We start from the raw sequence: 24,303 nt of genomic DNA, 5'->3' as shown, positions 1-24,303 counted from the left end.
CAACATGGGTCAGAATCAGAAATAATAAACAACATTTTAATACTTTAACAGAGCAGGGGAAGTCCTTGAAGCCATTTTAAACCGGATTTCCTTTACGTTAGCCATCTGCAAACCACCACCAACTCTTTACCTCCAGCCGTAAACCAGCTCGGAGGCACCACTCACCTCTGCAGATGGCTCCAACCACCAGAAGACCACATCAAAGGGATAACACCCTATGAAGTCTTCAAATGATATACCTTTTTGGGGGACGCATACCCCCGATGCGACCCCCCCACCATTTTGTACTGACCAACGTCAAGGACTCCCCCCGCCACCGCGAAACAGGCCTTGACTACCTTAAGCCTGTGAGTTCCTCCATACTACAACCGCCCTCTCAATTCCTTCTGCTAAGGTCAAATGTACCCCATCACTCCACCAAAAATTTCCAACCCCAGACTCCAGATCCTTGTGTCAAACACAAATGCCCCCATTCTTGGCAACGAATCGTGACACCGCCCGGTTCACCTTAATCCGGGCCTTATTAACCCTCTCCACCGACCTTGCCAAGCGCCAAGACTTCCTCGGAACTATGTCCGACCAAACAATCACCAAGGACGGATAAGACGCCCACAGACACAGCAAATCGTGCTTTATATCCCGCACTAGCTCACAAAAGGGGCATACCCCTAAATCGTTCCCCCCAACATGCAACACCAAAACCTCCGGGACTCTATCCAAACGAGCATATGTTTGAAACTCGGCCAGTACCCGGCTCCATAGCATACCTCGAAATCCCAACCAATGCAAAACCGCATCTCGCCGCGGAATTCGAAGCTGGCGGCCATCCAGGCGCACGTCCGCTCGCAGTGCCCCCCAGTGCACAAAAGAATGTCCTAACAGCCAGACTAAACATGGGCGATGATCCAAAATGAAAGGACAACAAACTCAAAGAAATGGCATCAGAAACAGCGTACAACTCATAACAAATGAGGGCGAACGTAAGACCTAAATCTATTGGACTCCCAGCGGCCAATGCGACGCACACCTTCGTCATCCAACCCCCAACGCCCAGCTTCTGTAGCCGCGCCAATCCTGAACGAGTGAGACGAGTAACACCCGTCCCCAACACCAACCACAGCCAAACACTTTCTGAATACTGCATCAAATTGATACCTGGACAGAAACGCGCCATTCTCATGGCGGAGCAATGGCGCCTCAGGCATCTCGCCACGTGGCTTGAACGCAACCATGCAAGCGACCGGACACATCGTCGACCCAGGGAGAGAAAACAGCACTAACCACTTACCACGGTTATCAAAAGACACGGGTCGCCTCTGATCTGCTTCAGCCCTGCCTCTACGCAAACCTTTCAACGCCTGCCTCACTAGAAAATGCTTGGATACATCCTGAAAACCCCATAATTTGAAACCGAACGCCAAACCAGCAACGAAACGATTCACCTTAGCCAGAGAAAACCCCGCCTCCCCTGCATCACCCAACCAGTACAACAATGCTACCAACCTGTCTTGTTCCGTACAGACGTTGCCCAATACTCTTACCCAATCCTCCCATTGCTGCCAACAAGCCGAATAAGCGTTCCAAGTCGCCCTAGCCAGCGACCGCTCAATTAACCTGTCCACGGGACCGAAACCAGCTCCCAGAGATGCTCCGGGCAAGCCAATCCGGACGCATCCGCTCCCGGTGGCAATTGACGAAAGCGATCCCACTGTGAGCGAGAAAGAGCATCAGCAATACAGTTGGACACCCCTGGCACATGCACCGCCACTACCCACGCGTTTAGCGACAAGCACACCAACACTAGGTGACGCAACAACTGAACCACAGGTGGAGACGATGCTGATAAGTTGTTAAGCGCTAGCACCACCCCCATGTTATCGCAGTGGAAACAAACCTTTTTATCCCTGAGCCTGTCCCCCCAAATGGTCGCCGCAACCACGATGGGAAACAGCTCGAGCAGGGCCAGATTCCGCGTAAGCCCACTGACCACCCAGCTGTCCGGCCAGTTCCCCGCGCACCATTGACCCCCCGCATACGCGCCAAAACCACTGGACCCCGCCGCGTCAGTAAACAACTCCAACTCGCACATTTCTTGCACGGGGGACATCCACAACGATTTACCATTATATTTCCCGAGGAACTTATCCCATACCTGCAGATCTGCCCTGTGTTCCAGCCCGAGCCTCACAAAATGATGGGATGCCCTGATACCCGCCGTCGCTGCCGCCAAACGCCTACTAAAAATTCTGCCCATTGGCATAATCCTACAGGCAAAATTCAACTTCCCCAGCAGCGACTGGAGTTCGCGCAAAGTGATCTTCTTCAGTTGGCAGGCCCGACTCACTTCATGCCGCAAGGGTAGTAATTTATCCTCAGGCAGCCTGCACTCCATAGCGACCGAATCAATTGCAATCCCTAAAAAACAGATGGTAGAGACCGGGCCCTCAGTTTTTTCCGGCGCCAAAGGAATTCCAAAATCCGACGCAACCTTCTGCAAGCAATACAATAGGTTACCACAAACAGGGGACCCGCTAGGTCCGACACACAAAAAGTCATCCAGATAATGTATCAAGGAGTCCACCCCCGCTACACCTTTCGTCACCCATTCCACGAACCTACTAAACGCCTCAAAGTATGCGCATGACAGAGAACACCCCATTGGAAGACACCTATCAACATAAAACCCACCGTTCCAGAAGCAACCCAACAGTCGTTGGCTCTTCGGATGTACTGGCAGCAACCGAAAAGCCGCCTCGATGTCTGTCTTCGCCAACAACGCCCCAGGTCCTGCCCCCCGCACCAACGCCACCGCTTTATCAAATGACGTGTAAACCACCGAGCATAAATCGTGATCTATCCCATCATTTACCGACGATCCCCTGGGAAAGGACAAATGGTGAATCAAACGGAATTTATGGGGCTCCCGCTTCGGCACAATTCCCAAGGGAGATACAACTAAATTTACAATAGGCGGCTCGACAAAAGGACCGGCCATGCGCCCCAGCGAAACTTCTTTCAACAGCTTTTCCAAAACAACCGCCGAGTGCAAATAAGCCGACTTAAGGTTACGCCGTGTAACCGGAACCTCATACGGAGGAGGGGGAATAACAAAACCAAACGAAAACCCCTCAAAAATTAACTTGGCTGCAACCCTATCCGGATATTCAATTAGATACGATGCCATTCTTTCCACCCTCACCGGCGACCGCCCCTTGGCCACCGGAGGAGGACTGAGGACCTGACCGCTTCCCTTTCCGCATACATTTTGCAGCCCCATGAGAGGAGCCGTTACACTCCGAACAGACATGTTTAAATTTGCATGAGGCCCCGAACTTACACTGGCCATCATTGAACTGCCAGCAGAACCCAAGTTTTGAACCGGAACCCTGTCCGGACTGACCCGACTGACCTCCCTGGCCAACGCTCCCGGGAAAGGACTGCTTAATCGGGGCCGTAACCCGTAACCACAGCGTAATATCTTTTTGATCCCACCGAATCGCCGGCCTTACCGCTTTCCGCTGGCGAAATTGCTCATCATACCGCAACCATGCCTGCCTCCCGTACGCCCTATAGGCCTCCCCGATGGCATCGAAATAACAGAACAATGCCGAGCAATTTTCCGGCGCCTTTTCTCCAATCACGCTCGCCAAAATAGCAAAAGCTTGCGACCAGTTAACGAACGTCTGCGGAATAAGCCTATACCGCCGGCGTTCTTCTTCTTTTTTACTCTCATCCCGCTTGCCTTTATCCAAGTTGAACTTTGCAAGCGGCAGAAGAGAAAATATTTCCATGTATTCATCCTTCCAAATCCGGACCCTCACCTCCTGCTTCAGGTGAGCCCCTAACGGACCCTCAAAACAAACATAAACCTCGCCCCGAGCACAATCATCCAACCTAATTCTATCCCCATCCTTCTGCGCCTCAGTTTGCACCGACACTGCTACTGCTTCTCTCGACACCCCCGCAACATTACTACCCACGGACCGCGGCAATACATCACGCTGACCTTCACATACCACCGCCGGGGACACCGCCGGAACTACAGGGGCCGCTGCCCTATCTAAGCGCCCGAGTAACTCGCGCAAACAACCCACCAAATCCGATAAGCCATCGCGCCCGACAACGCCACTATCGACAGCCGCAACCTCCGCGCTCGCTGCCCCACCCTCCAAACCCGACATGAAAATTGCTGGATAAGGTAACGTAGGAGTTACACACTCACCGGGCTGCCCAGGCGCTATATTCCCGCCAGCCGGAAAATCCTGACCACGCTGAGTCTCATTAAGCTCTCCATCTTCTAGATCCTCTCTCGCTGCCGACTGGTGCTCACACCGACATCTCCGACATGGGGACCCCGATATGCTGACCGAGGGGTCGGCCACCTGCCGCCCAACCGTAGGGATCCAAACCTCCGACCGGATTTGTTGCCTCGACGTCGTCGTTGATCTTGTCGTCCTCCCCGATGATCTCGAGGAAGCCAGCCCCCTGGCCGGCACATCACCATGCGGGGCAGCCGTGGACTGCACCCGGCATACTGCGGCTGAAGGCGGGGGTGTGATAGGGAGCCCGGCCTGCGACTCCCTGTTAGCCGCCGAACCCCGCCGCGGCTGGGGATTCCTGCCAGGACGCAGGCCCTGGGAGGAGGCGCTCGTCCCAGCAACCTGGCCTGCAGCGTCCTTAGAAGGGCTCCCCCTGCGACGCCGGGCCCGCGGGGCCATGTCTGGGCTCCGACGCTCTGGTGGACGGGACCGCCGGGAGCGGCGGGGTGACCGGGCCTGAGCCACAGTTCCTGACGACACCCTCTGCTTTATCGGAGATGGGGCCGCAGGGATTATCTCTCCCCCCGCTTCAATATTACTAATGCCTGTGAGGAGGGAGGGGTAAGGGAGCGCCTCTGTGCCGACTGCAGACACAGAGCGCGATGGGCCTGCCTGAGGGATCCGGGCTAGCGCTGCAACTGTCTCCTCAAGCCAGCCCGGATCGTGGAACATAGCTGCAGCCTGCAGCTGCTCTAGTAACGCTGCCGGGGAAGACATCTTGCTAAGGCAGAGAGAGGTAAGTGCGCAGCTCCGTTCTGTACCTGCTCTTCCTCCCGCTGCTTCCGGCTCAATGCCGAAAACAGCAGGAAGAACAGGCACCTCCCCCATTTCCCCTCCCCTCTCCGTCTCCTCCTTTCCCTCTACTCCCATCTCCTTTCCTATTGGCCCTTCTCCTCCTATGGCAGTCATGGAGGCTTTCCTCAAGCCCTCCGCGCTGCCGTCCAGCCTCGTCTGTATATTGTGATTTTTACAGGCTCCTGTAACAGCGTGATCGCTGTTTCTGTCCGTTAGTCCCGGGTATCAGCTGTAATACACAGCTGACACCCGCAGCGTATGGTGCGGGCTCAGCGCGTGAGACGCTCCATATATCACCCCCCACACTATTAAGTCATGGTGCGCGAAGGGTTTAATGCGCAGCGGATGGTGCAGAGTAAAAATTACAATTTTCCACTGATGTGCCATTTTAGTGCACTATATGTTGTGCCCAGTTTGTGCCACAAATACCTCATAAAATATTAACCGGGTTCTCTCGGGTATGGCGATGCCATATCTGTGGACGTAAACTGCTGTTTGGGCACGCTGAAGGGCTCAGAATAATCCGCAGATATGTGGCCAGTGTCGCACTTATAAATGGCGCCCGATCTTATCCGCTTTTGAAACACTGCACATTTTGCATCACCATAATCTGGGAGCCGGAACTTTTTTTATTTGTTCACCACCGGAGCTGCGTGAGGGCTTATTTGTTGCGGGACAATCTGTAGTTTTCATTGGTACCATTTTGGGGTACATGCGATTTTTTTTTAGCACTTTTTATGCCATTTTTCGGCAAGCAAAGTGACCAAAAACCATCAATTCTGACAATTATTTTTATTTCTTTTTTACGGCATTCACCCTGGGCTATAAATGACCATTATGTTTTATTCTGCGGGTCGGTACGATTACGGCGATACCATATGTATATAGTTGCGCAATAAAATAACTTATTTCGAAAATAAATTATTTTTTGTGTCACCATATTCTGAGAGCCATAACTTTTTTATTTTTCAGTCAATAAGCTGTGTAAGGTCTTGTTTTTTGCGGGACGGGTTGTAGTTTGTATCGGTACTATTTTGGCGTACATGCGACTTTTTGATCACTTTTTATTGTATATTTTGGGAGGGGTGGCGACCAAAAAATAGATTCTGGTATTGTTTTTTGTTTATTTGTTTTGCGGTGTTCACCGTGCGGGAAAAATAATATTATAGTTTTATAGTTGGGGTCGTTACGAACGCGGTGATACCAAATATGTGTACTTTTTTTTTACGTGTTCATTATTTTCCTATAACTAAAGACTTACTAGAGGAAAAAAAGCAGTTCTTGTTTATATCACTTATAACTTTTATTTGTACACTTTTTTTTAAAACATTTTTATTCTTTTTTTTACTTTTTTTACTTGTCCCACTAGGGGACACTTAGGCCTTATTCACACGACAGTGAAAAACGGCCATGTGATGGCCGTCCTTTTAACGGCTTTCACATGGCCGTTTTCAGAACAATGATATTCTATGGGTGCATTCACACGGCCGTTTTTTTAACGGCCCGTGAATAATGGCCGTCAAAAAATAGGACATGTCCTATTTTTGGCCGTTTTAACGGCCTGACGGCCCCCATAGAAGTCAATGGATCCGTTTTTAACGGCTGTCAATACATGTAACAACCGTTAAAAACGGATCTGTTACATGGGGACTGGCAAGGGAACTACTAGTTCCCTTGCTGGCTATCGTTGGCATACTCACGTTTGCGGCGCTTCTTTAGGTGTGGTCACTCGTCTTCACGGGTTTGAAGGCGCCTCGATGACGTCACCGCCCCGTCGCGCTGCCTTGCCAGATCCCGTGCAGACCAGTGACCACACCTGAAGACAAGAGACGGCGCTGCTCTCGTGAGTATGTGGCACGATCTCTAGGCAGACTGGTGTGGCATGTACAGGGAGACTGGTGTGGCATGTACAGGGTGGCTGGTCTGGCATCTACAGGGAGGCTGGTGTGGCATCATATACAGGGAGGCTGGTGTGGCATCTACAGGGAGGCTGGTGTGGCATCATATACAGGGAGGCTGGTGTGGCATCATATACAGGGAGGCTGGTGTGGCATCTACAGGGAGGCTGGTGTGGCATCATATACAGGGAGGCTGTGTGGCATCATATACAGGGAGGCTGGTGTGGCATCATATACAGGGAGGCTGGTGTGGCATCATGTACAGGGAGGCTGGTGTGGCATCATGTACAGGGAGGCTAGTGTGGCATCTACAGGGTGGCTGGTGTGGCATCATCTACAGGGAGGCTGGTGTGGCATCATCTACAGGGAGGCTGGTGTGGCATCATATACAGGGAGGCTGGTGTGGCATCATATACAGGGAGGCTGGTGTGGCATCTACAGGGAGGCTGGTGTGGCATCTACAGGGAGGCTGGTGTGGCATCTACAGGGAGGCTGGTGTGGCATCATATACAGGGAGGCTGGTGTGGCATCATATACAGGGAGGCTGGTGTGGCATCATATACAGGGAGGCTGGTGTGGCATCATGTACAGGGAGGCTGGTGTGGCATCATGTACAGGGAGGCTAGTGTGGCATCTACAGGGTGGCTGGTGTGGCATCTACAGGGAGGCTGGTGTGGCATCATCTACAGGGAGGCTGGTGTGGCATCATCTACAGGGAGGCTGGTGTGGCATCATATACAGGGAGGCTGGTGTGGCATCATATACAGGGAGGCTGGTGTGGCATCATATACAGGGAGGCTGGTGTGGCATCTACAGGGAGGCTGGTGTGGCATCTACAGGGAGGCTGGTGTGGCATCTACAGGGAGGCTGGTGTGGCATCATATACAGGGAGGCTGGTGTGGCATCATATACAGGGAGGCTGGTGTGGCATCATATACAGGGAGGCTGGTGTGGCATCATGTACAGGGAGGCTAGTGTGGCATCTACAGGGTGGCTGGTGTGGCATCTACAGGGAGGCTGGTGTGGCATCATCTACAGGGAGGCTGGTGTGGCATCATATACAGGGAGGCTGGTGTGGCATCTACAGGGAGGCTGGTGTGGCATCATCTACAGGGAGGCTGGTGTGGCATCATATACAGGGAGGCTGGTGTGGCATCATATACAGGGAGGCTGGTGTGGCATCATATACAGGGAGGCTGGTGTGGCATCATATACAGGGAGGCTGGTGTGGCATCTACAGGGAGGCTGGTGTGGCATCTACAGGGAGGCTGGTGTGGCATCTACAGGGAGGCTGGTGTGGCATCATATACAGGGAGGCTGGTGTGGCATCATATACAGGGAGGCTGGTGTGGCATCATATACAGGGAGGCTGGTGTGGCATCATGTACAGGGAGGCTAGTGTGGCATCTACAGGGTGGCTGGTGTGGCATCTACAGGGAGGCTGGTGTGGCATCATCTACAGGGAGGCTGGTGTGGCATCATATACAGGGAGGCTGGTGTGGCATCATATACAGGGAGGCTGGTGTGGCATCTACAGGGAGGCTGGTGTGGCATCTACAGGGAGGCTGGTGTGGCATCATATACAGGGAGGCTAGTGTGGCATCTACAGGGTGGCTGGTGTGGCATCTACAGGGAGGCTGGTGTGGCATCATCTACAGGGAGGCTGGTGTGGCATCATATACAGGGAGGCTGGTGTGGCATCATATACAGGGAGGCTGGTGTGGCATCTACAGGGAGGCTGGTGTGGCATCTACAGGGAGGCTGGTGTGGCATCATATACAGGGAGGCTGGTGTGGCATCTACAGGGAGGCTGGTGTGGCATCATATACAGGGAGGCTGGTGTGGCATCATATACAGGGAGGCTGGTGTGGCATCATATACAGGGAGGCTGGTGTGGCATCATATACAGGGAGGCTGTGTGGCATCATATACAGGGAGGCTGTGGGGCATCATATACAGGGATGCTGGTGTGGCATCATATACAGGAGGTCTGTGGCGTTATCTACAGGGTGCAGTACATGGCAATATCTACATGTGGACAGTGTGGCACTTTGTGCGTAGTTACTGTGTGGCACCATCTTCAGGGACACTGAGTGCGAGCATCAGCACATATCCATTAGCCTTGCCCTTTAAATTATACATTGTAATATAAAAAGCTACACAGCTTGATACGTTCAGATCAATACTGATAGCGGGTGCATGGTCAAAATAAATGTATTACGAAATTTTCTTTTTCAACACCTGACATTACAGCAAACATCACAGAATGCCAAGAAACATGGATGTAGAGCGCCTAATTTTGCTTGTCCAGGAGCGGCCAGCTGTCTGGGACACGGCTAGCGAAGAATACCATAACCGCCACCGAAAGGATGCCGTCTGGGAAGAAATTGGGCAGGAGATGTTCCCTATCGAGTGGGCAAAAGGAGGCAAGATGCGCGATCTGGTTGGTAAGTAACGCTGTCCCTTCCGTTGACTGTGCTATGGATTCTATCAAAACAAGGGAACCCTGTCACAACGTTGGCAAACGACAACCTTTAGCAACGTTTACGTCACCATTGAGAACAATGGTGAAGCAAAGGGAAGCTAATGTTTGTGTTTGCCTTTCTGTTGAGTGGTTCCCCCCACTGAAAGCTCCAACAGAAGCCCCCCAACCTTTGCCCTTTTCACACAATTGCCATAACTGTAATCCTGTTTTCGTCATATGTTGCTAGAACTGGCTGCCATTACCGTACTTCAAAGTGACTTTGTAGGTCACAGGTAGCACTTTTGAGGATTTCCTCTTGTTACAGGGCCCTTTATGTTTAAACTAGCTTAATCATTTATATATTTATTTTACAGTTAAAGATGTGAAGTCACGATGGGCATGTTGCCGTGACCAATATAAGAAATATCTCAGGGAGCACGCCAGGAGTGGGGATGCTCCTTTGAAGAAAAGGCCCTACTCCTATCACAAGCAATTACAGTTTCTTAACAGAGTTATGGACATGCGGCCGTAAGTAATTTATTTTGAGCGTCTTTTTATTTTTAGTTTATACCATATTAAAATTAAATCAAATAAAATTTAAAAAATTCTACTTTGGTCGCTAACATCATGCAACAGGCAGTTAATTGTTTGAGTGGTAAATTGCATGATAGTGGGACCAAAGACCCCTTTGGTCCATACTATAGTGCCGCAAAGGCCAATATGGCATGTACTTTCACACTGATTAATCATACATTTTCCATGTCTTTCACAATGTAGATCAACTGATAATTTGTTGGTCCATCCACCACAGCAGCAAGAGGATGTGGAAGAGGTCGACCAGGATGACACCCAGATCGATCTTCCTGATGCCCAGGACCTCACCACAATCAACACCGAGGAGCTAGCGACTCCCTCAGTTACAACCTCTGCCATCCGTCCAGTGCAAAGACGGAAACGTTCAACAGCTTCTGCCTCTGAGGAGAACGTAACCAGGGCCAGAATAAACCAGAGGGTACTGGAGTACCTTGAAAGATCCTCGCAGGAGGGTGTTGAAGAGTCATTCCTACGATCTATGGGACCCCTCTTGCGCCGGATCCCAGAAGCAAACAGGTACCGTGCTCACATGGCAGTAATATCTGTTTTGGAGGCTTTTGTCCCTCCAAACAATCCATCCCCCATAGTGAGGTGCCTCAGTGCATATCAACAACAGCTGGATGAGGCACAATTTCCACCTGCAACAACTGGGACACGCAACCATTATTGGGGAATGGAATCGTCCCCACTCCTTTTTAGTCAGGACCGCACCCAACGTAGCGATTATGGTGCTCATGGGCAATTTCCAGTACAGATTCCGGCTGCACAATCAGCCGTACCATACAGCCGACCTGGTCCTTCTACAGGACAGTATGGACCGAGCCAACCTGGACCGTCGTCCTACTCGTCAACTGTACCACCTGGACCATCTGGCCCACCACCTGTCCCAGGCTACTCGGGGCACTACCCTATCCAGGGTAATCAGGATGTTTTAGAGGGTAGTTTTGTTAGAACTACCCCTGACACCTCTTTCCAGCAGTTATTAGACAATTAAATTGTTTTGTTTCTCGAAGTATTTCTTTTAACGGTACTTTTGCACCATGTTGGTGCTTTTGTTGTCGCCATGTTGGCGTATTTGAATTGTTAACTTTATTGTAATAAAAGTTTTTTTTTTCACTTTTACAACGGTGTCGTGTGTCTTCTTCCAGCAATGTCCACTGTATAGCAGTGGCACCACGGTACTGAAGATCTGGTCCTAAAACAGCAGAGCTGCATCTGCCACCTGTCCCTGCTTACAGCTTCAGAGGCACAGAGGCAGCTGGTTCAGATGATCTGTGTGGGTGTCTGATTGTTGCACCCCACAGATCATTTACTGATAACCTATCTTGTGGATAGGTCAGGGGTATGAAAACCCACGTGGACACAAAACCAGTTGAAAGGGTGAAATTATTTAAAAAAGTGATATCTCACAGTGAGATGTCAGAAGTTTTTTTATCATTGGGGATCCGAGCACTTCGACCCCCACGGATAGCTAAAAAGAAGCTGCATAAACACTTGGGAGAGCGCTGTGACACTTTATTTAGGATTGGCTTTCCTCAGAGTGGTGTATGGGCTCAATATAAAATATATCAGTCCGTACACCACTCCTGGGAAGGCTAATCATAAACAAAGCGGCCCAGTGCTCACCTATAAGTGATTCTGCCACTTAGTTTTAGCGATTGGTGGGGGTCTCAGTGCTCGTGCCCCCAACAATCAAACTTCTGACATGTCACTATAACATGTTAAAAGTTTAGCAACAGTTTAGATAAAGGGGTTGTCCATGCATGGATAGGTTTTTCATACTGATAGGTCATCAGCACATGATCGATGAGGGTACGACAGGCGGACCCCGCACCGATCAGCTGTTCTGGCTGCCTCCGAGCACCGGATGTTATGCAGTGGCAGGTTTTGGAAGCAAATGGCTGTGTACACTGAATAGTGGATGTGCTGCAGTACTGCAACTCAAATTAACTTGAATAGGAGCAGAGCAGCAGTACTGCACAATGACTGACTCCGGCACGGGCTCCCCAAATTGCCCAGAGATCAGCCAATTCCGTAGTACACTGTCTACAGGTACTGAGGACATATTGCAAGCCACAAATAGCTATAAATACTCCAGAAAACAATGCAGAAAAACTAGGGACTCAACAAAAGTCTTTATGCAGTAGAAGCCAGAGAAAATAGTGTCTAGGTGAACATGTGATCTTCTTTTGGGTGTTTTCAGGGGGTTGGGACAAAAAAAACCTGACCAATGAAATTCATGAGTTTTTTAACGGCCATGAAAAACTGATGTAAAATGGATGTCAAACGGCCATTAAAAACGGACAGACGGACTGGAAATGGATGAAAATTTAGAGACACACTGATGCAAAACGGCCATGAAAAACTGACCATTGATCAGTTTTTAATGGACATTTTTTTTCACTGTCGTGTGAATAAGGCCTTAGACTTGCAGCTCTGATCGCTGCTGGAATACATTACACTACACTACCTACGTAGTGTAATGCATTCCAACTGTCATTGTGACGTGACAGTTACACTGACAGGAAGCCTACGACGACCACCCTCCGGGTGGTCCTCATAGGCTTCTGTACATGGCAGCCCGGAAGCCATTGTCTGGCGTCCGGTTGCCATGGGTACCATCGCCAGCCCCCGTGATTTCACGTGGGGGCTGCCGATCTGCGCTAAACAACTTAAATGTGGCGATCAAAATCGAACGCTACAATTAAGGGGTTAACTGCCGAAATCAGCGGCGATGGCCCGCTGATCGGCAACGGGGAATGCAGGGCAGACAGTTAACCGCCGCTGCGGTGTAGCGCCGCGCGGCGGTTAACTGTCAAAGCACTGACGTAACTGCACGTTGAGGTGCGTGAAGTTACTGCACACATCGACGTGTAGTTACGCCAAGGTGCGGGAAGGGGTTAAGAAACTAATTAGCATAAATCTAAAATTGCTCATAACTTGCTCAAAAATGATAGTTTTTCAAAATAAAAAACCACTGCTGTTATCTACATTACAGCGCCAATCAGATTATGTAGGAGACGGGGCACTTATAATCTGGTGACAGAGCCGCTTTCAGCATGTGGCCATTTAACCACACCTACCCCTCTTAACTCTTTTCCCACCTACATGTGGCTTGCCTGCCTGATCATATTCCTACTTTCTAAAACCTGCCCATGCAGTCAGCTATTGCCACTCCTAAGCGGCCCGGCCCATTTACAGATGGCACGGGCATACTTGCTGATGAGCATATTTACATCATGAGCATAGACATTAAGCGTAGTCAACCAGTTAAATGTTTTTATGATGAAAGTAAAAAATATAAAAGGCAATAAATAAAAATGTATCTAAAGCTAACAGTGAATATCTTAGGTATTTACTTTTAGTTTAATTTTTAGCTGTCATTACCCCCCCCCCCCCCCGCATGTTTTGATGTTTTGATGACACATTTCTTAAAGACAGCGGGTTGAAAAGTAGTCATACACATATTTGATCATAACACACATCATCAAACACTCCGACCAAAGTAAGCACTGAATCTACAAAGGTGATTTCTTCATGGACATGATGGGGGAAATTATCAATATTTCTATGCCAGTTTCATGTTGCAAAAGAACCCAAAATTGTGACTTTTAACACTTAAAAAACCCTAACCTCTTTTATAAAAGCGGGCGTGACATTCCAAAAGTGGGTGGAGCCACAGAGACCCGACATATTTATTATAAATTACGCCAGAATACTGGCCTAAATTATAGTGGAAATGGACGTCAGCATAGATTTTACTTTGTGGGGCATAGCAAGGTAGATGCCTGTGCCGGTCCCTGTACCTTGCCCCCCCCAAGATCGGACTACCCCCAATTAAATAAAATAGTAGACGCACCTCACCACTCCTCTTCTCCCTTCCGCGTCCCCTCAGCATGTTGCAGGTTATACAAGGTACTGACCACGGGCAGCGTCAGGACGTTGTATGTGACGCAGGTCTTTGTCTGAGCCGAAGCATGCTGAGGGAGCCTGAGGGGACTCGGGGGAGAAGAGGAGCGGTGAGGTGAGTATACAATTTTTTTTTAATTTATGTCCGATGGGAAAGGGGAATTGGATGACAGACAGCCGCAATCGTGGTGCACAATCGGCCGAAAGATGCGAAATATTTATTAAGAGGCATATGCTTCTTAATAAATATGTTGCATCATACTCCCAACTCCCAACTGGAGTATGAAACACCAATCCTAATAAATTCCCCCTATATGTTTCCATGAAAACCTTTAAGTTTGGATTTCTTACAACTGTCATGTTGTGGTAACCTGCGCAACGCGGCCACTATCGCTTTTATGACTGTGATGAAGCCAGCACAAAACTGCGATAACACAGCAAAGTCGCCATGTAACCCTAGCCTAAAGGTATGAATACTTTTGCAACATGTTCTTTTTTATTCATCACTCCAATGCACCTAGAATCAAAAATTCAGCAAGTTCACAAATAGTTGTGATTAAAAATATCCTACCGTTTTGTGTATACAGCTTTTATGCACACCTAAGTGTCTCTATGGTTATGTGCATGGCTCTATGCTGCAGTCATGTCACTCCCTTCCCATCTGTCTCCTCTTCTACTGTCTGTAGGTTAACAAGAAGATGAAGCAGAGGAGGTGGAATCAGTGGCGGATTATCATATGGGCGATTCGGGCGGCCTCCCGGGGCCCGAGGCTCCCAGGGGGCCCATGGCAGCCCGAACCGCACATCGTCCTGTAAACCTATTCAGCGCGCTAGCGCTGCTAACTGCCGAAGATGGGGAGGAACAGGGAATTGGCCGGAATCCAGGGGTAGGACACGCCTCCCTGACAGTGCGGGCGCCGCCATTGAGTAACAGAACAGCGACGGACGGCTGTTCTGTTACTCCAAAGCTGCAAGAGAAGAGCCGGGCGGTCGGTCACCGGCGCTTAGGTTAGTTGACTTATCCTGCCCAACTGGTTCCCGACCGCTGGCTGTATTTTTATGACCAGCGGTCAGGGACGGGTCCTTAAAACCCGAGCCATAGACTTTCCACGGCTCGGGTTTTAACTTGCTGCCCGCGCGATCGGGCAGCTGAATGTCGGGTCTCCGGCAGTCAGTGACTGCCGGGGACCCTGAGGAGAAGATAGAAGCAGCTTTCGCTGCTTCTGTCTTCTCTGATGTCTTTTTACACAGCGCTCAATGAACGCTGTGTAAAGGAATAGAGACAGCAGCAGCGGCTCTGTCTCTATTCCTCCCGGTGATCATGTGACCGGTCACATGATCGCCGGGTGCCGTTAGTGGCAGACTGTTGCTGGGTCTTACTAGACCCAGCACAGCCCTATTAGTGACAATCGTCACTATGAGAGGGCTGATTTCCCCTGTAACTGGGGCTGCTGTGCAGCCCCAGTTACAGTGGAAAAACATGGTGTAAAAGAAAGAAAAAAAATATATAAAGTTCCCCAAAGGCCTTTTTTGACCTTTGAGGGACAGACCATAGTAATAAAAAAATAATAAAGTGCAAAAAAAATGAAATAATAAATACACATAAAATACCCACCCCAAAAAAAAACGTTCCCCCCGCCAATCAGTGTTGTAATGCTAACGCTGACCCAATTACCCTAATATAGACATGTAATATATTAAAATTTACAGTAGACAATGGCGATCACAAATAAAAGGTCTATTTTAGGGTAAAACTATGTTATTACTCAAAAAAATAGCTGAAACGTAAAAAAGCTTATTTTTTTACTATTATTTTCAAACTTTATGAATAAAAATTCTAAAATAGCAAAAAAGGTGTGTATAAAAACGAACCTGCATTGTCTACGGAAAAAACGTCGCAAAAATCACGTCGGTTTTATTTTTTTTTAATAAAAATGTGTGTTTGGTGCAACTTTGTAATTACGTTTTATTAAAAAATATTTTCGCTTTTTGAGATACAGCTGCTTTTTATCCTGTATCCGTCAAGTCAGCAGGACTGACGGGATCAGTGAAACGGGCCCTGCGCTAAATTAGAATCTTAGATGTGATAGATTTGAGGTGGATCCTGCGTGTCACTGATCCCGTCAGTCCTGCTGACCTGACGGATACAGAATACAAAGCAGCCGTATCTCAAAAAGTAAAAATATTTTTTAATAAAATCAATCAATCACACTGATACACACACATACTATATATATATATATATATATATATATATATATATATATATATATATATATATATATATATATATAATTATAATATAAAGTTTTTAAATGTGTACATAACCTTGTGCCATTATATACAAGGGGGAGCGCTGTGAGGCACTATATACAAGGGGGAGCGCTGTGTAGCACTATATACAAGAGTGAGCGCTGTGAGGTACTATATACAAGGGGGAGCACTGTGTGGTACTATATACAAGGGGGAGCGCTGTGAGGCACTATATACAAGGGGGAGCGCTGAGTGGCACTATATACAAGGGGGAGCGCTGTGAGGCACTATATACAAGGGGGAGCGCTGTGAGGCATTATATACAAGGGGGAGCGCTGTGTGGCACTATATACAAGGGGGAGCGCTGTGTGGCACTATATACAAGGGGGGGCTGTGTAGTGCTATCCACAGTGGTATGTGTGTGGCGCTCTTTATAGGGGGGGCTTTTTGGTGCTATTTACAAGAGGGGGAGGGCTGTGTTGCGCTCTCTACAGGGGGGCTGTATGGCACTATCTATAGGGGGCTGTGTGTAACGCTCTCTACGAGGGGGATGTGTGATATATAGAGGGGGCTGTGTATGGCGATATCTATGGGGGTGTGTAATATCTACAGGGGCTGTGTGTGGCACTATGTACAGGGGGCTGTGTGTATGTGGCGTTTTACAGTGTGTGGTATTATATTCAGGCGCGCAGTGTTTGGTGCTATTATATTTAGGGGTACAGTATGTGGCACCATAATAACTTTATTTTCGTTTATAGGTGTGGAAATGTTGGAAAAGTGAGGAGACGTCTGAGTGACAAATTCTGCAGAAATTAGTCATGGCCGGGAGAAGTCGTCATGAGCGCTGGACCGGATGGAGAAGAAAAGAGGAAAAAAACTACTAGAATCCGAGACGTCGTCACCTGTGAGTCACTAGATTTATAGAGAATCTGTCACCTCTCCTGACATGTTTATTATAGGAAATCCTTGTATTTCACAAAAAGTCTTTCTGCAGTCCAGGACTGATAGACAATTCCCCTTGTCGGGAGGTTGTGTCCCTGCACAGTGTGATACTGTCAGTATGTATGGACACCGCGCTGTGACAAGGGAAATCGTAACACTGTTAATGCTTGCCCAAAAAGGTAGTGTTAAAAATAGTTACGGCGCGGCAGGGCGGCGGTGAGGAAGGGGGGCCCAAGTTTGGATAACAGCCCAGGGCCCATGGTCTACTTAATCCGCCACTGGGTGGAATAATACATGACTGCAGGAACAGACTACACTGGGTTTGTTTGACACCATGTAAACATGGTGACACATTAGTCCGCTTGTTTTTTAATTTTAGATGCATTGGAGCAATAAAAAAAAAAGTTTTTTTTTTTTTTTTAAACAGGACCTAGTTAAATGCTGAAAGTTTAGCTAGGTCCACCTATTTTTATTCCTCCAAAGCGGTAAAAGAAAGCCCTATAATTAAAACAGATAGAGCTACTTTACATACAAAGTGTAAAAGAATTATAATATAGATGATACAGTATAATAAAACATAAAAATATAAATGAAAAAAAAAATACAAAATGTATTTAAAAAACGGTGGTACCACAGTAATACATTTGGAATATACATCTATCAGTGTCATTACTGGATCTACACGATTACAAACAGCCGTGTAAGAGATAAAATAAATAAAAAGGTAACACCAAACAACGAAATAAAAACAACAGTCAATCTATGGAGCATGTTTCTCATGACACCTGGTCTTGTCAAGTTTGAAGAGATAAAAAAAACCCAGATGAAACCACAATTTCCTTTTTTTAACAATGGATGCCTTTTAAATGTAAATTAATATGACAATACAGTATTGTTCATGCACTCTGTGTCTATGTACCTGACTGTCAGACTTCCATGCTCCTTTATTTATTTGACTACAGTTTAGACGGTTCACATACTAACCTTCTGTTGACTCTTGCTTGAACTATTAGTTAGAAGCCTCCTATATTAGTTAAAGACTGTAAACACATTACTCCAATGCCTCTAAAATAAAAAATGAAGCCACTTTGCAAATAGTTTAATAAAAAAAAATCTACCATCTTGCGTATATAGCTCCTATGCAGACTTTTGTGTATCCATGGTTACAGACTACAAACAATCCCTTTTTGTAGTCAGATCCTGCAGTCATCGCTTATTCCACTCCCTCTGCTACCTCTTCTACTTTCTGTAGGTTAGAGGGGGTTGATGGAGTGGTGTAGCACATGACTGCTTTTCCCCCTCCACCACCTTTCCATGACCCTTTGGCCAATTTCCTACCTTCTTGTTTGCTAACAATGCACTTCCCGTGGAGAAGGGAGTCTTACACATTTTCTTGAAACTTATAGCAAAGGTGATAAAAAACAAAGTTAGGCCCCCTCTCTCCCAGGGCCCCATAGCAGCTGCATGGGCTACCTCTATGGTATGTTTGCCTTTAGTGCAGAGGGAGTAGAGAAACACATGACTGCAGTATCAGACTACACATAAGGTTTCTAATTAAAGGTGTATTCCCATGTCAGACATACAGTTATATCCACTTTTCGGACCTGCACCTTTGTGGAGAACGGTGGTCCCTTGATCCCCATCCCGCCCCATCAAGGTGAAATATAAATAGAGTGGTGGCTGCGAATCTGCGTGGCTCTTTCCAATTACTTCTATGGGAGCTATAGAAACAGCCGAGCAAGTGTGAACGAAGTTGCTTAATTTTTAATTTTAAATGCATTGGAACAATAAAAATAAAGGTTACAATAGTGTACATACCCTTTTAAGAGGTAAAGTCTCATTTATGGAGGACCACAGGTGTCCAGAGACGATGCCCATTTCTGGAGGATCACAGGCGTCCAGAGTGGATGCCCATTTCTGAGGACCACAGGTGTGCAGAGTGGATGCCCATTTCTGAGGACCACAGGGGTCCAGAGTGGATGCCCATTTCTGGAGGATCACAAGTGCCCAGAGTGGATGCCCATTTCTGAGGACCACAGGTGTCCAGAGTGAATGCCCATTTCTGAGGACAACAGGTGTCCAGAGTGGATGCCCATTTCTGAGGACCACAGGTGTCCAGAGTGAATGCCCATTTATGAGGACAACAGGTGTCCAGAGTGGATGCCCATTTCTGAGGACCACAGGTGTGCAGAGTGGATGCCCATTTCTGAGGACCACAGGGGTCCAGAGTGGATGCCCATTTCTGGAGGATCACAAGTGTCCAGAGTGGATGCCCATTTCTGAGGACCACAGGTGTCCAGAGTGAATGCCCATTTCTGAGGACAACAGGTGTCCAGAGTGGATGCCCATTTCTGAGGACCACAGGTGTCCAGAGTGAATGCCCATTTCTGAGGACAACAGGTGTCCAGAGTGGATGCCCATTTCTGAGGACCACAGGTGTCCAGACTGGATGCTCTTTTCTGGAGGACTACAGGTGTCCAGAGTAGATGCCCATTCATTTTAATATGTGACCTGTAATGCTTTATAGGATTTGTAATGTTTTTTTTTTCATCCAGCCCAAGAAACTTTGTTCCGTTACTCTCAAAATAACCTGAAAATGAGCAACCGCCTTAGTGGTGGGATCTCTGCAATGTTTCCATTAACAACCTTTTTGCCCCCTTTGAGATTCTCCATGATTATCTGTTCTTCTACCTTAATACATCACATAAACACGTCTCAGGAATAATTTAGAGACAAGATTTTCCGCTTACAATGATTTTATTGTCAGACATAAATCACAGCGGTGTCACAGGATCGGTTAATTCGCTGTCAGTGTGAAGACAGTTACTGTAGTTGTTGCTGTGATTCAGTGATTTTTTAATACTGGGTACAAGCAAATGTCATCTCTGCAGCTACGTCTCCTTTTTCAGAGCAGTACATTGATAACTTCGAATTGGGGTCCATAGGGCAACCATGACTTTAAAGGGGTTTTCCCGCCATAGACGCTGATGGGTTGTAATGGGTTGCACCGCTAACAATGCCAATAACAGAGGTGCAGCCGCCTCTGCAGCATTTCTCAGATAAAGCACTACCCAGGTGCTGTGTCTGATATTGCAATACAGCCTCAATCAAGTGAATGTGTTGGATTTTCTAGGGGCGGATCAAGGTTGGTGAAAATTTGGTGGAAAAACTCCATGTCTTTCAGCCAAGAATGTCTGACACGAGATGAAGAAAAATGGGAGGGTGAAGCGCCTGGGCAAATGCCCCTATGCCCTCTCTATAATCCGGCCCTAATAGTTCTATTCATCCAGAGGAAGGTTAAAAAAAAAAAATGCCCATAAGGTACTAGAAAATCTGCCCTAATAGGGAAAAATGGCACCCGTGATCCCAAGTGGCGATCTGACTGGATCAACATTCAAACAAGAACTCTATACATTGACATAGGCGCTGATATTTTTTTTGTCCTAATAAATGATCTTAGTCTTTTTTTGAAGCCGTCTACTGTTCCTGCTGTGACCAGCTCCTGCGGTCTTCTCTTCCACCGATCAGATTTACAGTTCTTAAGAATAATACAACATAAAGCAAATGCAGCATAAGCCATACAGTTCTTACATAACCTGACAGCTGGCAGCTATGTAACAACATTCAGAAAGCAGATCCTGTTTCCTACCCCTAAAGCTTTCCATAAACATAAGATAAGTGTCTATGTATACTTTTTGAAAATAGTTACCTGTCACTTTAAGGACTTGATGTCATAGGATGATGTGTTGCACTGTATATACGTTGGTTTTGTCTTGCGGTCCACGAAGGAGAGCAGGCTGCCCCGTGGCTGAGTTGCCGTGGTTCCTAAACGCTTCCACTTTATATAATATCACTCACATTAGATGGTGTAATATCTAGGAGGGAAGAAATGTTAGGAACTGACTTGTTACATCGGTTGCGTGCTATTAGGGTATGTTCACACGGCCTATTTTCGGTCGTATATGCCCGAAAACAGCCGAAAAATTGGAAGCAGAACGCCTCCAAACATCTGCCCATTGATTGTGGTGTAATTATTATTAAAGGGGTTATCTTGTCGCTACAAATTAAAGGCCTATCCTCAGGATAGGCCTTCATTAGCTGATGGGTCGGGGTCCGACTCCCCCACCGATCAGCTGTTTTGAAGGGAGTACGAGCGCTGCTTCCCCTTCACTTCTTCTAGCTCACTGAATCGTCGACATGCATTTAGCGGCGATTCCCAGGTTTTCTCCTGTTGAAGTGAATGGGAGAAGGCTGCAATACTGTGACTTGCCGCTACATCCATGTCGATGATTCACAGTGAGCAATTTTTTCTTTGTAAAAGTATTAAACCATAAAAAAAAAATTTTTTTAGTATTGCCGGAACCGTACTGACCCGCAGAATAAAGTTAACATGCTGTTTTTACCGCTTAGTAAACAACATAAAAATAAAAATTCAAAAAACAATGAAGGAATTTCTATTTTTCTTTAAAAATTTTGTAAAACAAACAAATAAAAAATGATACATATTGGTATTGCCGGAATTGTATTGACCTGCAGAGCAATGTTAACATGTCATTTTTACTGCTTGGTGAACGACGTAAAAGAAAACCCAAAAAACATTAAAGGAATTACAGGTTTTTTTCTATTTTCCCCCACAAAATATTTTTTTTACATTTCCCAGTACATTATATGGTACATTAAACGGTGCATTTAAAAATGACAACTCGTCTCACCCTTAAAGGCTGCAAAAACCTTTGATGGGCATGTTTGTTTTTTTTAGTAAACAGGTCAGTCAGTGTCATTAGTGCAACTTTCTAAATAGTTTTTATTAAAAATCTGTTGTACTTTTTTAGATACACCTGCTCTGTGTTCTCTATACAGAGCAGCTGTATGTAGCGCTAAATTATGTTCCCGTCAGGTCCACCTGTAATCCATCACATCTAAATTCATTACTTAGATTGACAGATGACAGGTGGATCCTGCGTGTTAGAGACAGGCAGGACCCGCTGTCACTGATGCCTTCAGGTCCGCAGGACTGACAGATTCAGGTCTTAGCGAACCACACAGCTCCTCTGTATACAGAATACAAAGCAGCTGTATCTAAAAAAGTAAAATTAATTTTTAATAATAACTAGTTATAAAGTTACACCAAACACGCGGACTGACCTGTTTATTAAAAATATATATATATATAATGCCCCTCAAAGGTGTACATTTAAAGAAGCGGTCGGTATATATATATATTTTTTTTAATTATATACCCATGATGGCATTATATGTATAACCTCATTGTTATTCTTCTGTCGCTGATCAAAATCCATTTTCCCCCCCGTCCATTGGGTCACATGATCCAACTGTGACCCTCTTTGTATTTAATGTGTCTCTGTACTCAGAGTGGTCTGGCATGACCTTCTTTCAGCTGCCTACATTGTTACCTCAGGTTCTTGACAGTGTTCTTCCCACCCCTAGCTTGACATCTCCTCACCATCGAAGTGGGTTATTGGACAGCAGCTCCTCTACAGTGCACTGTGGATCTGCAATGGCCGCCTCCTTATGTGTGCTCATCAGAGGGGGATCTTGGGAGTTCTAAAAGTTCAGTGTAGTGTGGCAGTCATGGAATTACACTACCATATTCCGACTAAATGAGGGGGAAAAAATGTTGGAGTGCTTCTTTAAGATTAGAGCATGAAAAAGGTTTCTTGGTGTTATTATGTCTTAATTATACACACACACTAGTACATATTACCCGCCACTATGTAGTGATGCCACCGTGGCAACATCCCGCCGTTTCTTTTTATTGAAAAAAGGTAAGTGGTTATTATTTTAAAAAAAAGAAGATATGAATAGTGTCCTCCCTGTCTACGCAGTACTAACAAAAAAGGCAAAAACAGTACAATGACAAAAACATGTCTGCTACATCCGTAACTAGCAAACAGTTCATACAATCTTAACAAGATGGAAACTTTTTTTGTATTCTAGTATAAAATTACTTTTAGAAAAACCTTCTTAGATTATTTGCTCCCACTTTAGATCACCTATAGTGAGGTGTTTGCTCTGGTTGGACTTAGCTTTTGGCTTTAGCTTATGAACAAGTCTAGAGCAAGGAACTCCAATTCAGATTAGATGAATTGCTGAAAATCCTGGAAGCTGATAACACAGGATCACCCCATTGACAAGAAGTAATAGTGACCACTCCGCTCCTTCTCCCCTTCCCTCTCCCTGCACAGTGACTTCTGCACATGTCGCTGAGCATGCTCACTACACTCTCCTATAAAAGTCAATGAGCAAATCTCTGCAATAGCTGTGGCAGCAGCTCTGAAAATATGTCTGCCCCCATAATCATATTAACAAAATAGAAAAAAAATACAATCAATATATTTTTAATGAGAAAAAAAGATGAATCTTCCACGCAATCATTTAGAGGCTGTTCAGTATTCATTTTTTTTTAGCCATCATGGCCACCGTAATTATTCATGTGAGACCCTCCTGATCCCAGAGGGGTATTTCTGACAAACATTGATCTATTGTATATGTTATGAGTGGTCGTTCTGAGGTCACGGTCATAAATAGTGTTTATAGTGTATTCATGTCATGTCGAAAGGAAAAACTCCCTGGAGGTTTTGACCGGACTTCTGTATTCTTCTACCCGATCATTCCTATTCTTCTCTATTAGAGAAGAAAAGCCACAATTACATTTTAACCGTATAAATTAACTTCATAAGGACCAAGCTATTTTTGGCCTTTAGGACCACAAGAAACCTTTTGATTTTTCATCTTCATTCCAGAACTAATAACTTTTTTTATTTTTTTTGCACCAATACAGCAATATAGGGTCTTGCTTATTTGGAAGAAAATTGTAGTTTCTACACATACCATTTTGGGGTACATATATGATAGTATTTTATTTCTATTCATTTCATTTTGGGGTGATAAGCTAAAAAAACCCTCTAAGTGTTTACATTTATATTACATGTTGTGATGGTTATGGGGATACTGAATATGTGGGGGTTATGGTACTATAAATGTGTTTTATTAAAAAAACTCAGTACATATATACACAACACCAGACCCAAACTCATACATACATACATACATACTGCACCAGAACAAAGCTCATTACATAAATACAGCACCAGAACAAAGCTCATTAC

This window comes from Rhinoderma darwinii, chromosome 2 (genome assembly GCF_050947455.1).
Source record: "Rhinoderma darwinii isolate aRhiDar2 chromosome 2, aRhiDar2.hap1, whole genome shotgun sequence".
Taxonomy (NCBI): Eukaryota; Metazoa; Chordata; class Amphibia; order Anura; family Rhinodermatidae; genus Rhinoderma; species Rhinoderma darwinii.
This window is presented reverse-complemented; position numbering follows the sequence as displayed.